Source organism: Acinonyx jubatus, chromosome D4 (assembly GCF_027475565.1).
Source record: "Acinonyx jubatus isolate Ajub_Pintada_27869175 chromosome D4, VMU_Ajub_asm_v1.0, whole genome shotgun sequence".
NCBI lineage: Eukaryota > Metazoa > Chordata > Mammalia > Carnivora > Felidae > Acinonyx > Acinonyx jubatus.
Genome location: NC_069391.1, coordinates 83,027,813 through 83,044,774, shown reverse-complemented (window position 1 = coordinate 83,044,774; position 16,962 = coordinate 83,027,813).

Here is a 16,962-nt window from a genome sequence, read left to right as displayed (position 1 = left end):
CTCCAAAGGCATTTCACTATGATCATTTTCCTTCCTCCAGCACCCAGGCTGGCTGCTTTTCTCCTCTCCTGCCATCTTGAGTCTCCACAAAGGGAGTGTGGAAGGAGGAAGAAGCAAGTGGCCCTCCTGCCCATGTGTTCCTAAATCCCACAGAACAAAGGTTCAGTGTCAAAAATGTTCTAACCATATCATACCCTTCACACTGGGAACTAATCACATGACCCGAAAATTCCTAACATGAATACGGAGAGAGGTGTTAATGAGCCAGCCACACAAAACGAGAGAAATTTTCCCACCTCACATATCAGGTGCCTGTCTTTCCCCTGTTACTAGTATTTACATCTTACAGCTTATAAACAAAGAAGTCAAAGGGACAGATCAACAGATTTGACTATGTGAACATGAAAATAATGGAAGGGAGGAAGGGAGGAAGGGAGGAAAAGGAAGGGAAAAACCGACATACTAGGAAAAACATTTGCAGCAAATAGGATAAACGGTTAATATCGTAAGGAGATGAAAAGTGTTATTTAATTGATAATAGAAAAGAGAAATGATCAGAAGTCACAAAAGAACAAATACAAGTAAGCGAATAAGGAAAAAGAGTCAGCCTCACTGGAAATCAAAGAAGTACAAAATTGGAAATATCGAGATACCATTATTCACCTAATAACATAGCAAGAAAGAATGTTATGTTGACAACCCAAAGCCAGTAGTGTGAACCTCATCAAAACATTGCTGGGAGCATTCAAAATGGTACAACCCTTGAGCAAAGAAGTTTAGAAACTTATCAAATGCCATAAAATTATTCGTAGTCTTTGACCCAGAAATCCTAATTCTAAAAGGAAATAACACAAATAAAAGAAAAAGCTGCAAACACAAATATATTCAAGGTAACATTATTCATAACTTTTTTCAAATGGAGGCAACCTAAAAGCCCAACAATATAGAACAGCTAGGTAAACTATGGTACATCCACCCATTCATTTATTCACCAAACAATTATTAATCACCATCCTTCCCTAGTCACTCACTCCTTCTCCACTGTCAAAATCTAAGAGTAATCAATTACAGATAAAGGAGATTTGAAAAAGACATTTAGATTATTTCCCTTTAAATCAAGAAACGTCAGCCTTCAGTAGACCACTGGTATGTATTTTCACCCAAATCATCAGGGAATAAAATGCCCAGTGTACTGTAAGAATGTCTGTCTTCAAAAAAAATGAAAGATAACAAGTGTTGATGAGGATGTGGAGAAAAGGGAACCCTCGTGCACTGTTGGTGGGAATGTACATTGGTGTAGCTGCTGTGGAAAACAGTGTGGAGGTTCCTCAAAAAATTAAAAATAGAACTACCCTACCCTACCCTCCATTTCTGGCTGCAATCCAAAGGAAACAAAATCAGGACCTGGAAGAGACATCTGTATCCCCATGTACACTGTGCCATTATTCACAATAGCCAAGATATGGAAAGAACCAAAGTGTCTATCAGTGAATGAACGAATCAAGAAAATGTGGTACCTATATTCAATGGACTAGGACTCAGCCAGGAGAAAGAAGGAAATCCTGCCATTTGCTACAATATGGATGAACCCTGAGGGCATCACGCTAAGTGAAATAAGGCACTCGAAGACAAATACTGTATGAGATCACTTATATGTGGAATCTAAAAAAGCCAAACTCACAGAAAGAGAGACTACAATGGTGGTTACCCAGGGCTGGGGGATGGGGAGATGTTGGTCAAAGGGCACAAGCTTCCAGTTACAAGACGAATAAGTTCTGATGATGTAAAGCACAGCATAGTGATTATATTTACTAATACTGTATTATGTACTTGACTGTTGCTAAGAGGGTAGGTCTGCAATGTTCTCACCACAGAAGACAAATGGTAATTATACAATGTGACAGAGCTGTGAGCTAACACCGTGGCAGTAACCATCTGGCAATATAGAAGCCGATCAGATCAAAAGGTTGTACCCCTTAAATGTACAAGTTATATGGCAATTATATCTCAACAAATCTGGAAAAAATAAAAATAAAATAAATATCAATTCAAATGCCTAGTATATAAATATCAAGGAAGCTGATGGCACTTGTTCCTTGAGACCCACTTAACTATTTAAAGGCATTTGAAGAGAGCCTTGGGAAAATCATGGGAGACAGTTATGCCAGGGCTCCCAGGAGGCCAGAATTCACAGTCCACTGCTTTAAGGACTTGAACTTTAGTGTACTAGGGCCCCAGGGCCTCAGCAACCACTTGCCTTCAAAGAGCCCTATAAATGTTTACGTGATGCCTGGGTCCTGGGGGCAGCAGAGATGACAGGCAGAAGCAGGTGAGGAAGCCGCACTGTTCCCCGACGGGCTCCTTTTCTCAAACACAATCTCTCAGCCTTTCTGATGTGCTCGGCACTGTGCACAAGCTTGCAGTCAAGGGAGCTGACCTGCTTCGGACCCTGGGTCGCTCGGGTTGAGAGCTCTCCAGGCTGCACCACGTCCCACCTGCCTCTGACAGCAGCACCCACGTCCCTAGGCAAGAGGGATGCCCACGGCGTTAACCTAAGACTCCTGCCTCCAGGTATCAGCTAAAACGCCCCCCTCTAAAGGAGCTGCTTTTCCCCCACTCCCTAACACCTAAGATGTCTTCCAGTAAGAGAGAACCCTTCATTTCGCAACTTCATAATAATAGCAGATTAAGCATCAAGGAGAGTACTTGCTATGTGCCACATATACGAAGTGTTTTGCAGGTGTAATTCATTTAACACGAGAAGCCATACGATTCCTTTCAATCCCTCTTTACGCATGAGGGAACGTAAGCCTAGAGTAACTTGTCAAGCTCACACACTAACGCATGCCTTCTGACCCCGTGATCCCACTGCTGGGAGTAAATTAGCCCACAGGAATGAAAATGTCTACATGCAAATATATTTGTGGTGGCATGATGTAACATGAGGAAGAGTTGGAAGCAATCTAAAAAGAGTAACAAGTAGAGAACAGCTAAGTAAATGCATTCATTTATTAAGGGATTTGGACTCGGGCAGGCTGGTTGCATTAACCACTACACCACTCCACCTCCTTAGGAAGAGACTGACTACCAAAATTTACACCATGGGTAAATGGCTAGTATGCAGAGCCCTTCCTGAAAGCAGGGGCAGAAACTAATGCCTGAAAGACAGAGACGTGGGGATGGTGATGAGGATCCAGGCTCAGGCAGGGAGCCCTGTTCCCTCCCAGAATCAGCCTCCAGATTCTCCCTCCTCTTCTTCAAAATCAAAAATAAGTAGGCACTAATCTAGGTACTGACTTATTTTTTTAAAAAAGGAAGTAAGTGTTGCCTCTATTCTCCCCAAAGCCTTACAACCACCAAGCTAATCTAAACCAAAACAAAACTTCGGTGCACTGTTTCGGGCTGGTAAAGGAACTTGTTAACAGCTTTTGGTGTGGGCAGTGATCAAAAGTCTCAAGCTGAGCTACCCAAGAGCCTGGCACATTCCCACTACTGCAGGCTACCGAGCAGGGCTCCTGAAGAGGGTCTCCTCGTATTTAAAAGCCCTCAGTCCCGCCAGGGGCCAGGCCAGGGCACAGCGCACAGCTAGGACTGACCTGCCATCTGCAGGGGCACACACACGCACACCCGCCTCCCTCCCGTTGCTCAAGGGTGTGCAGAAACACACTCCACCTACCCACCAGGCCAGCTCCTGAGGGAATCTGCGTGTACAACACGTGCACTTTCCTTCTCCAGTTCATCTCCCTCCCCCTCCTCCATGACTCTCACTGCTGAAAAGCACATACTCCCCCAGGCTCTGTGGACCGGTGTCTAGGGACACAGCCAAGGCCTTCCTGAGCCTCTGCTTCCCTGATGGGCTTGGGTATTCCCTCTTTTACTTTTGAAAAGACATTTCCTAATTCCTCCTTTTATTTAATATCCCAGGATATGGACAAAGTTACTTGGCAGAGAAATCAAGGCTTACGCTGGATTAAGGAGCGTGCACTCTCGGCATTCATCAGTTCAACATTCATGGCTCCAGCTTCAGCAAACTCGGAGATCAGGACATGTGGACCTGTGTGATGTTTCTGGGGCGCAAACCTGAATCAGGGTCAGTGCGTGGCTCGTGTGGAAACGAACTCCTTAAGTATAGTAAGTGAGCCTCGCTGAGAGCCCAGCATGTGCATCTCAGCTCAGCTATGTGGCTGTCTTCTCAAAATCTAGAATGCATTATACGGAAGAAGGGAAGATGGGAATACGTATGGGACTCTCACGAAAGTCTTGGAATGTGTCTGCAGAATGTCATGGGTCAGCCTTCCCTCTCACTGTTATAAAGAAATCGGGAAATATATCCTTAGCATGGATGAGGATGAAGATTTGGTTCTGTGAGCTGTGTTCACAGTACAATGTGCATGCATCAGTCAGTAAATCAGCATGTACAGGATGTAGAGACAGCCCCCCTACCCAGCCCCGAAATCAGGAGCTTTCCCCTAAGCAAAGGAGTCAGAAAAGAAATGGGCCTCATCCTTTCCTCTGGAATTTGCAGGATGAGCAGAGAAACAGGCAGCCAGAAAGAGAAAAAGAACACATAAGCTAACAACAAAGACTACCACCTTCTCCGTGAAGGAAAAGGTTTCGGAAGTATGTCAAGCAAAGACTTGGTATCAGACGTGAGTTAATGTCCCAGAGCATTATCAGTTATATAATCGCTCCAAGCTTCCATTTCCTTCTCTGAAATGGGCATCTCTTTGGGTTCTTAGGAAGATTCAACGAGATCTGTGTGAACTGTTCATCGCAGTGCCCGACAACTTGTAAGTGCTCGATTAACGTTCAGCATTATGTTTATTACTTTACTACCTGTTCCAGAATGACGCCTGACTGCCTAAACCACCTCTTTCTTCTTCAGCTGCTTTTGGTGAAGAGGTTTATTTTCCTGGTCTGATAAATGCCTTCTGGGTCCTGCCCCGTGGGGCTGGAGTGGCCTCCACTGCCCATCTCTAAGCCTACAGGAATAGACAGGACCTACCTTGCAGGTCTCAGATAACTTTACTCTTTGCTGGAAGAGAATCAAAGAGGCCAGGGATGGCCCAGCTGGTCAGACTGCTCACTAATAAAAGCCAGGATGCTGCAGAGAAAGAGACAACTTTTCAGAAATGTGATAGACCCCCTTCGGTGATGGACAAAACATCTGTTTGTTCCATCTTGCAGATTTGGGAATGCTGGGTCTAAGAGCTGTTTTTTCTGACAGCATTAGATGGAATGCTGTTTCTGTGCTCACACAGGGTGTCTTTTCAACTCCAAACGTAAACATTTAGCTCCAAGAATGGAAGAAATACCAGGTTGCAGGGGCAAGCAATTACTTAGTGTTTCTTTAAGGATCCCCTGGTTCAGGGCCACTCGCGGGTAAGTTAACTCATGATCAACACCCAATATTGCATGGAAGGAGCAAGGGTTTTAGAACTGAGATTGGAAGAAAAGAGCCATAATATATATAGTTGACAAGGGACTGGTAACTAGAATATATAAAGAACTCTTGCAATTCAACAATAAAAAGGCAAACGATCCAATTTAAAGAAACGCGGGTAAAAGACTCCAAACAGACACTTCACCAAAGAAGATATACAAATTCTTAATAAACACATGAAAAGATGCTTAACATGATTAGTCATCAGCAAAATGCAAATTAAAACCATAATGAAATAGCACTCTATATCTATTAGAATAACTAAAAAAAATTTAAATTTAACAATACCATGTGTTTATGGTATAAAGCGGCTAGAATTCTCCTACATGGCTAGTGAGATTGAAAATAGTACCACTATTTGAGAAAACGTTTTAGAAGTTGTCTATTAAGTAAAACATACACTGGCCATATGACCCAGTAATCCCATACCTGGGTATTCACTCAAGAAAAATTAAAATATATGTCTACATAAAGACTTGTACAGGGGGCGCCTCGGTGGCTAGTCAGTTAAGCATCTGACTTTAGCTCAGGTCATGATCTCATGGTTCATGAATTCAAGCCCCACATCAGGCTCTGTGCTAAGGGCTCAGAGCCTGGAGCCTGCCTCGGATTCTGTGTCTCCCTGTCTCTCTGCCCCTCCCCTGCTCATGCTCTGTCTCTCTCTCTTTCTCTCTCTCAAAAATAAACAGACATTAAACAAAAATTTAAAAAAAGAAGACTTGTACAGGGGCGCCTAGGTGGCTCAGCTGGTTAAGCGTCCAACTCTTGATTTCAGCTCAGTTCATGATCTCATGGTTCATGGGATCAAGCCCCATACCACTTGGGATTCTCTCTCTGCCCTTTCTCTCTCTCTCTAACTAAATAAATAAACATTTTAAAAACAGAATGCTCATAGCACTCTTATTTAGAATAGCCCAAACCAGAAATAAAACAAATGCCCACCAACAGGTGAATGGATACACAAATTGTGACATAGATCTGTGCCTGCCATGGAATGGTACTCAGCAATAAAACAAACGGAACTAACAGGTCCAGTAACGGTTGGAGCTGGAAAACATTATGCTGAGCAAACTAAGTCAGACACGGAAGACTGCATACTATACACTCTTTCATTTGCACGACACTCTACGATATAATGTGACAGAAAGCAGGACAGTAGTTACATGGGGCTGGGGTTGGGGAACACTCACTGGGAAGGGACACAAGAAAGTCAGTGATTCCCAATCTCTGTCTCTCTTTAACGGCAGGAACAAGTTATCAGTATTCCTTTAGCAAACCACTTCTTACCAAATAAGACAGAAAAAAGCTGCTGATGAGAATTTAGTTGAAGAATAGATAGATTTTCCCTATGATCCAAGGTGAAATAATAATAGAGAAAGCTTGTGTGAAACTTATTCTGTGCCAGGGCCCTTCCTAGACACATTAGGTATTTAATCCTCTCAGGAGCATAGGAGGTACATACTAGTATTAACCTCCTAATTGAGGAAACTTAGGTAGAGACAGGATGCCTTAGGTAGGAGGTGTCTCTGCTGAAAAGTGGCTGAACTAGGGTTTGGACGCAGGCAGTGTGGCTTCAGGAATCTGCTTCCTTTTTTTTTTTTTTTTTTTAGTGTTTATTTATTTTTGAGAGAGAGAGAGAGCACACCAGAGAGGCAGAGAGAGAGGGAGACAGAGAATCCCAAGCAGGCTCTAGGCTCCAGAGCCTGATGGGGGGCTCGAAGTCACAAACCATGAGATCATGACCTGAGCCAAAGTCAGACGCTTAATCGACTGAGCCACCCAGGTGCCCTGGGGAATCTGCTTCCTTAGCCACTTTCCTAATACTGCCTCTCGGAGCAGGTAGTATTTTGGCCCAGAGAGTTTAAGAAGGATCTCTTAGAAGCATCACTAAGGGGGCACCTGAGTGGTTCGGTTGGTTGAGTGTCCGACTCTTGATTTTAGCTCAGGTCATGCTCCCAGGGTCCTGGGATCCAGCCCCACATTGAGCTGTGCGTCAGGCTCTGGGCTAAGCATGGAGCCAGCTTAACATCCTCTCTCTCTCTCTCCCTCTGTCCCTCTCCCTCAGTCGTGCTTGCTCGCTCGCTCTCTCTCTCTCTCCAAATAAAAAAAATTAAAATTAAAAAAAAAAGAAGTATCACTAAGAATAGTCCTAGATGGCACAAGGGGCTCATCCCAACAGGGATAAATAGGTTTTTCTATTTTCTGAAAGGAAACGGGCAACTCTTGACACAGGCAATTTTTTCTGGCAGCAGCACAGATTCAAACAGATTTGGATTCAAACATCTGAAAGCCCTCGCCACTCCTTACCTCTGCTGGAAACTATAAGACAGGGTCTTTGTGTGCTCAGTAAAGTAGACACACACCCAGGCCAACAAATTGAGTCCTAAGCTAGTTAACCCAAGAAGAGGCATAAAAATGCACTGGATAAAAAACACTGAGAAGGGAAGTGTCTGCCAGGTCCCCAGGATGAAGAACGAGGTGGCATGTGAAATCTCTCGTTTGGAACAGAGAGGACTAGGAGGGGAGAAAGGAAAAGAAATTCTCAATGCCCACTTTTGCAGGAGCATACAAAGCTTCTCTTTGGCTAATCCCTCAGGGAAGGGACACGGGGAGGTTAACGTTGGTGCCACGCATCAGTACTATATCGAGAAAAATCACCTGACAATGGAAATCTTCCTCCTCGAGCCATTGTGTGAGGATGAATCAGCTCCTTTCCAAAGCAAACTGACAGCAGGGGGACCTCCTTAGAACCACTGTGTCCTGTAAGTCTTGAGTCATGACTACCTGATCATCCTTAACAGCCTCCTCCTCACCAACCTGAGATGGTGTCCCTGCCCCAGACACTTTTTTACATTCTTGGGGTACTTTTCTGATTCTGTGTGGCACATATCGCATATGTTTTATTTCCCATTAGAATGAAAATTCTAGGAAGGCAGTGACTCTGCTTAAACTTCTGTGTATCCACCTTGGCATCTACTATACATTACCAGTGGACCGTGTCTGATAGATGAAAAGAAGGAAGGAAGGAAGGAAGGAAGGAAGGAAGGAAGGAAGGAAGGAAGGAAGGAAGGAAAGAAAAGAGGGAGGGAGACAATGAGTGAATAAATGAATAAAGCCATATTTTCTCTTTTTTTTTAAGTTACTTATTTTGAGAGAGGGAGAGAGTATGTGTGTGCAAGCAGGGAAGGGGCAGAGAGAGGCAGAGAGAGAGAACCCCAAGCAGATTCCGCACTGTCAGTGCAGAGCCGGATATAGGGCTTGAACCCACAAACTGTGAGATCATGACCTGAGCTGAAATCAAGGGTCGGAGGCTTAAACCACTGAACCACCCAGGTGCCCCAAGCCGTATTTTCTTAAAATGCTAATGCTAGTAACCAGAAGTGATAGTAAGAAGCAAACTTCCCCATCCTGCTAAGGCCTCAGGCTTCATGATGTTAAAACGTCCCTGATGGCTTTATGACTTCTAGAAGCCCCAATGCTTCAGAACCAAGTGATGACTTCTGTTCCTGCATTGTTAGTTTGCAATCCCAACCCTGGCTAACAGATAACTCCTTGGATTGTCATCAGTGAATAATATCTTCCAGGTGCCAAATGCTGGATAAATACATTTGTCTTACTAGAAAGCTCAGGAGGTTTTTTTTCTTAATGGGAAACTATAAAACTCCAAACAGGCCTACTTCTACTGGGTCCATCCTTATCCTGGTTTGAGTAACAAGGTCCAGATGAACTGTAACGTTAGTTAATTTCTCTCCGGACCCTGATTTCCTATGAGAAAGGAAGGTGAGTGACATTTCAAAAGAGCTTTGTGAGATTTATGTTTTTGTATCTGTGGAGGTCTTTCAAGAGCCCGGCATTCTCTCATAACCTGTGGAAACTCCTTTTGTCTGTCTTTGAACCTATTTATTAGCTGGACAATATTTTAGGCAAACTGAAAAAAGCAATAGTCTTCAACTAGAAATAGAGAGGGGTTAGGAAAAGTAATAAATCGTTTATGGACTGCCAGTGGTAAGAAATGGTCTCGTTCGAAACGTGTGCCCATGTAGATGTATGTGTGTGCATGTGTGTGTAAGCGAAGAGTATTTACCCTTGCAGTACACGAAAAGAACCCTGGTTTTCCTATAATGTGTTACCGGGAACACAGATATTCTATTTTTATCAAGCGCAACAAAACAAACCTTTGAACCTAAAGTTAAGAGAATTCCTGCGTGAACACCATCACAACACAGCCTGCCAGGCCCCTGGGGTCCACACAGCACAATGCTGGCTCCGTGAAGCATGTAAAGAAGCATAAGACTCTGGTCCTGCTTTAAAGAGTTTACCGTCCTCACGGAGGCATATAAAATCTGACGTGCATATAAAGACGTGCACATAAAATCTGACCGTATCACTCCCATACTGAAAGTCCCAGAATGGTCTCCCGCTCCACTTAGGATAGAAAGTCAAGGCATTTAGCACATCCCTCCTAAGTCTCTCAGACTCACCTCCATGCTTTTTACATGTTCACCAATGCACACTGGCTTCTTCAATTCCTCACAGGCACCAAGTTCATTCTGACCCCAGGCACTTAGCACCTGCTGTTCCCCCTTCCTAGAACCTTCTTCCTCCCGGTATTCCCCATTTCTAGTCTATTGCACACTCTGTGTATTAATCAGAATTCTCCAGAATAACAATCAGTAGGATACATACAGATACATACAAGAAGAGATCTATTGGGACGCCTGGGTGGCTCAGTTGGTTAAGCGTCCGACTTTGGCTCAGGTCACGATCTCACAGTTTGCGAGTTCGAGCCCTGCATCAGGCTCTGGACTGATAGCTTGGAGCCTGGAGCCTGCTTAGCATTCTGTGTCTCCCTCTCTCCCTGCCCTTCCCCGGCTCGCACTCTGTCTCTCTCTCAAAAGTAAAAGAACATTAAAAAAAAAAAAAAGAAAAAAAAATAGAAAAAAAAAAAAGAAGAGCTCTATTATGGGAATTGGCTCATGCAGTCATAAGGCTGAGAAGTCCCACAGTCTGCCACCTGGTAGCTGGAGACCCAGGGGAGCCAGTGGTGTTATTCGGTCCAAGTTCAAAGGCCTCAGAACATGGGCTGATGGTGTAAGCCTAAGTCTGAAACCCCCATCCCAGGGCAGAAGGGCAGGGCAAGGTACGTGTCCAGATCAATCAGCAAGAGCACACACTCACCTTCCTCTGTCTTTCTGTTCTGTTGCGGTCCTCAGGGGATTGAGTGATGCTCACCCACACTGGGGAGGGCCTTCTGCTTCACTCAATTTCACCAATTCAATTGTTAACCCCTTCTAAAAATATCCTCACAGACATACCCAGAAATCATATTTTATCAGCTCTCTCCACATCCCTCAGCCCAGTTATGCTGACACGTAAAATGAACCATGGCAGCTCGTTGGACTCCTACTATGTTGCACACCTAAAACTAGTGTAACATTGTGTGTCGACTACACCCAAATTTTTTAAAAAAAGGATTAAAAAAAAGTTAGCCATCAAATTCAGAAAGCCCTCCCCCAACTAGTCAGGTTCTTGGCTCTTATATCTTACTGTTACTCTTTACTTTGTTCTTCATTACAGTTATGAGTTTGTAGTTTATCAGTATTTATATGTGTATAGATTTCCAGATTTATATCTATTTCCAGATTTCCCTGCTGGACAAGAAGCTCCAGGTCCCTTGCTATCTCAAGCAGCAAGCCAGGCACACAGTAGGTGCCTGATCAGTATTTGTTGACTGAATTAATAACCGATTGAAAAATGAAACCTTGGGGTGCCTGGGTGGCTCAGTCAGTTAAGCATCTGACCAGTTCAGGTCATGATCTCGCGGTTCGTGAGTTCGAGTCTTGTGTCGGGTTCTGTGCTGACTGCTTCCGATTCTGTGTCTCCTTCTCTCTCTGCCCCTCCCCCGTCCACACTCTGTCTCTCTCTCAAAAATAAATAAACATTAAAAAAAAAAGAAATCTAGAAAATGAAACTTTACTGGAAGTTCACCACAAGGTAAGGCGCCAGATAAAGCATAACTCAGCGACAGGTACAGTTTGTCCACCTTTCCTCAGCTTGGTGCCCAAGATTTATGTCAGTTTTTCGTTTTCCCTTTTGTATTCTTCAGAGACCTAGCAATGCGGGATACAGACCCCCTTGCTCTGCTCCCACGTCTGCTGCAGCTCCCAGCATCAAAGTCTTCCAGAACGTCAAAGACCCTGGCCCAGAGGGGAAGTGTTCCCTCTGGTGGCTAAACACTCCCTCCTAGTGCCCATTCTGCTTTCTGCTTTTGTTACTGCAGGGACAGAGTAGCAGGAAGGAGGATGAGGTCCTTCGTAACCGTGAAGAGTTTTTGTGACTCTTCCAGAGGAAGAACTATTTACAGTTGGTAAGTGACAGCTGAACGCATGGGGCCAAGAAAGAAAGTGCAGGAACACAGAACTTCATAGTCATCAGGCTGCCATCCAGATACCTCTGTACTTCATGAACAGCATCCACATCCCAGGATTCTATCCCAAATTTCAGGAGAATAGCAGTGTTTTTGTCTTTACGCTTAAAGGCAGAGACTATAAAGCCCCGCTTTCCAGAAAGAGAAATTGAAGCAGTGTACTCAAAGCTACGTGGAAACTTCTAAAGAGTAACAAAAAGCAGGCCTCCCGCGCACTGGGCGCCCAGGGAATCTTTAGGCACTTGGTTGCACTCAGGACATTCCTTTTGAGGCAAAAAAAAAAAAAGTCATTTTTCTTCCATGCCCATCATGGGAACAGTTCCCTGCAACAAGGGAATGAGCTTGGACGCAAAACTTGGGGAGACAGAGGAATGTGGCAGGTGTTGACATAGAGCAAACTCTGACTGCCAGACCTAGGGGTTTCTTCCACCAACGGAAGCCAGGGGCCTGTGGGGTGCGTCCAATTTGTTTAATTTTTTTTTAACATTTATTTATTTTTGAGAGACAAAGAGAGACAGAATGAGAGGGGCAAGGGCAGAGAGACAGAGAGAGAGAGAAACAGAATCTGAAGCAGACTCCAGGCTCTGAGCTGTCAGCACAGAACCCGACGCAAGGCTCGAACTCGAGAACATGAGATCATGAGCAGAGCCGAAGTCAGATGCTTAACCAGCTGAGCCACCCAGGTGCCCCGTGAGTGGGTGTCTTTTGTAACGTAGTAGCCTCACCAATATCTTCCCACAAAATTACATATATTCCTTACTCTGTACTAAGCCATGAAGATGACAAGGCTAAAATTCTTGACTGAAGCCGTCTCTAATTTACTGCAGGTTCTGGGGAAGAAATTGTGTAAGAACCAATTGCATCGTGAGGGAAACCTCCAGAATCAGCAATCTGTGGGCAAGCATGAGACCATGGAGGCGTGAGGGTGCTCGAGTCCCTGTGGGGACCATGACGAAGAAACGATTCAGGAGCTATGGGACAAATAGCTCTGGGACAAGATACCCACAGGCAAGAGAACAAAGGGCCCCTTCCTCACACCACACACAAAAATTAACTCAAAATGGAGCACAGACCTAAACGTACAGATGCACGTAAGAGCTTAAACCGTGAAACCCTTAGGAGACAACACAGGAGGAAAGCTTTGTGACCCTGAAGTACACAAAGCCCTGTTAGACACAACACCAAAAGCACAGGCAACAGAAGGAAAAAGAAAGAAATTGGACTTCATCAAAATTAAAAACTTTTGGTGGCAAACAATACTGTCGAGAGAGTAAAAGGACAGCTCACAGGATGGGAGAGGATATTTGCAAATTGAAGATCTGAGAAGGGACTGGTCTCCAAAACATACAAAGGACTCTTACGGCTCAATACTAAAAAAGGCAAATAACACAATTTTAAAATAGACAAAGGATCTGAATGACTTTTCTCCCAAGGAGATATACAAAGACGGCGAAAGTAATAAAAAAAAAAAAAAGATAAATCAATAGATAAACCGTTAACAAGGTACCTGGATAAAAGACCAAGGTACAAATGTGTTTGTACATAAGAAAATATCGTAAGTGAAATATTTAGAACTGTACCATTTACAACAGCATCAAAAAAATCAAATGTCTGGGGCCCCCGGGCGACTCAGTTGGTTGAGCAGCCCACTTCGGCTCAGGTCATGATCTCATGTCGTGGGTTTGAGCCCTGTGTCGGGCTCTGCACTGACAGCTCAGAGCCTGCTTGGGATCCTCTGTCTCCCTCTCTCTCTGACAGTCCCCCACTTGTGCTCACTCTCTCTCTCAAAAATAAACAAACAGTTTTAAAAAATCAAACGTCTGGAAATAAATCCATCAAAAGATAGGTAAGACCTCTATACAGAAAACTACAAAATGTCATGCAGTATAATTAAAGAAGGCTTAGATCAATGGAGGAAAACATCCTAAGTTGGAAGACTCAATATTGGAAAGATAACAGTTCTTCCCAACATATCTGTAGATTCAACTTCTTCCCAGTCAAAACCCCAACAGGCTCCCCCACCCCCAAAGAAATTGACAATCTAAATCTAAAATTTATATGGCAATAAAATGGCCAAGAAAAGTCAATAAAATCTTAATGGGCAAAAGGACTTACATGGTAAGGACTTAAAGGACTTCTATGCTAAGATAACAAGACTGACTATAAAGTCATAGTAATGAAGACAATGTTATTGGCAAAGGGATAGACAGATCGACAAATGGACCTAAAAACACTCCAGAAACAAACGTTTATACAGCCATATGATTTATGATGGAATTGCAAGGCAGTGAAGGAAAGATGGTCTTCTCAGTAAGTGGTGTTGGGTCAACTAGAAATCCATATGGGGAGAAAAATGAATCTTGACCCCCTACCTCGCCCTATACACAAAGATCAATGCCAGATGGATTACAAATCTACATATGAAATGTAAAACAATAAAGCTCCTAGATGAAAACACAACAGAATTACCTTTATAGACACAACAGAATTACCTTTTAGACTCCATTAAAAATAAAGAACTTCTGTTATAACTACAGCAACTAATAGGCTTAAACTCACAATATGTAAAAACGTCCACAAATCGATAAAGAAAGACAGATAATCCTATTTTAAATTTTAAAAATGTGAGTAGACACTACGTAAGAGAGAACACCCAAATGGTGTAATAAACATATGTAAAAAGCGCTCAACGTCATTCGTTGTCAGGGAAACGCACACAACATTAGGAGGAGATAATCACTGAACACTCAGCAGAATGGCTAAAATTAGACTGACAGTTCCAACTGTTGGCAAGAATATAGAACATCTGCAATGTTCCCGCACTGCTGCTGGAAGTCTAAATTGCTACAACCCCTTTGAATAAGTGTTTAGCCGCATCTGCTTAAACTGATCATACGTACACTCTGCCCAAGCAACTCCACCCCTACCAACATACATAACAGAGGTATGCACATATGTTCACCAAAAGATTTGTGTAAGAATATTCACAGAAGCCCTACTAGTAGGAGCCAAAACCCAGAAATAGCTCAAATGTCCATCATCGGTAGAATGGATAATGCTGGTGCATTCATAGATAGGATCAACGCAAAAAAGAAAATAAACTACAACCACATGCAACAATGTGGATGAATGTCACAGATGGAACATTGAGGGAAAGCAGCCAGTCACCAAAGAGAGCACATTGTATGATTCCATTTTTACAAAGTTCAAAAAAAAGGCAAAATGAATCTAGTGTTAGAAATCAGATTTGGGGGTGCCTGGGTGGCACAGTCGGTTAAGCGACCCACTCTTGATCTTGGCTCAGGTCATGATCTCACAGAGGGTGAGTTCAAGCCCCACACGGGGCTCTGTGCTGATGGTACAGAGCCTGCTTGGGATTCCGTCTCTCCTTCTCTCTGCCCCTTCCCGGCTTATGCTTTCTCTCCGAAAATAAACTTTTTTAAAAAATTAGATTTGGGGACACTTCTGTTGGGGGAAAAGATGAGTAGAAGGAGGAACAAGAGGTGCCTCTGAAGTCCTGGCAACGTTTTAAATCTTGATCCAGGGGCTGACTGCCTGCGTGTGTTCTCGTGAAAATTCACTTTGCTGCACGGGGATTTGTGCTTTTTTTCCATACCTGTTATACTCAAAATTTTATTTCTAAATTGTTGTGGCTGAGGGTGCCTGGCCTGCTCAGTCAGTAGAGCGTGTGGCTCTTGGTGTCTGGGTGGGGAGTTCCAGCCCCACTGTGGGCAAAGAGGTTACGTTAACAAAATAAAATACAATAAACTGTTGTCACCAGTCTGAATTTTACTAGTTTTGTTTGTGTTAACTTTGTATGAGAACTATAAGGATTTGAGGATAATATCTAGTCGTGTTGGCGCACATTTAAATTATATTATAATAAAAATAATTTAAGAAGATATTAGAGGGAATGTTAATGTATTAGAGTCATTTTTTAACGCATTGGTTGAATTTTAGATATTGCTAAATGATGCCAGGTAAAAAAATTCAGGAAATCAAACCTCTTAAAAGTCCCTTCCACTTTCCTTCCTCAACTTCGTTTCTTCCTGTTGGCGTTCTCTTTACTTTCATTTTACTCTCTCTCTTAAACACTGAAGTCGTTTTCAAGAATCACAACCTCATGATTATTTCCTCCTTAGTTGTGGTTTGTACTATTTGCTTACCACAATCCCTTTACATCAACTTTTCATTACCAAGTTCGTTAAAGGATGAGACCACCATTCAATATCTGAAATAAAAAGACAAACCTGGAGGGGCGCCTGGGTGGCTCAGCCGGTTAAAGCGCGGGACTTCGGCTCAGGTCATGATCTCACGGTTGGAGTGTTCGAGCCCGACGTCGGGTTCTGTGCTGACAGCCCAAAGCCTGGAGGCTGCTTCGGATTCTGTGTGTGTGTCTCTCTCTCTCCGCCCCTCCCCCACTCACGCTCTGTCTCTCTCAAAAGTAAACAAACATTTAAAAAAAAAAAAAAAAGGACAAACCTGGAATTACTGCTTTCCTAGGGTCTCTCCCGAAGAAAAGGCTATTGATCTCAGCTATGGGTTTAGGGACGGAGCACTCAGAACGGTACCTAGATGGCGTCGTCTGATGAGACTGCTGTTGATTGGTTGGCACTCAGAGGCGTGTCTATGGCAGCAAGTCCCTGCCTGATTGGCCGATTTTCAGAGAGGAGGCTGGCACTGATTGGTTGGCTTGCAAAAGCCCGTTCTCGGAATTCCAGTGCTAATGATCGGTTGTCAGGGTTTTAAGCCAGACCTACAAGTGTACCCCCGCTTTCCGAAAGTTCACATTCCACCACTTCGCTTTTATGGAAGACCTTCATTAATAGGATCAGACTTTTTTTCTTTTTCTTTTTTCTTTCTTTTTTTTTTTTTTTTTTTTTTTTTTTTTTTGTTTAACCTATTAGCGAAAGTCCTCAGATTCCTCTCATTGAGGGAAACAGGTACTCATGTAAGTAAAGCTACTTTTGGATAGCGGGGAAAACCTGTATGTCTCCAGTATCTTTACAGTGCAATGGCACCATTTTCTTGCCATTTTGTCATCCCATTTTTTATTATTTTTCCTTTGAGTATTTGTGGGTATTTTTTCCTC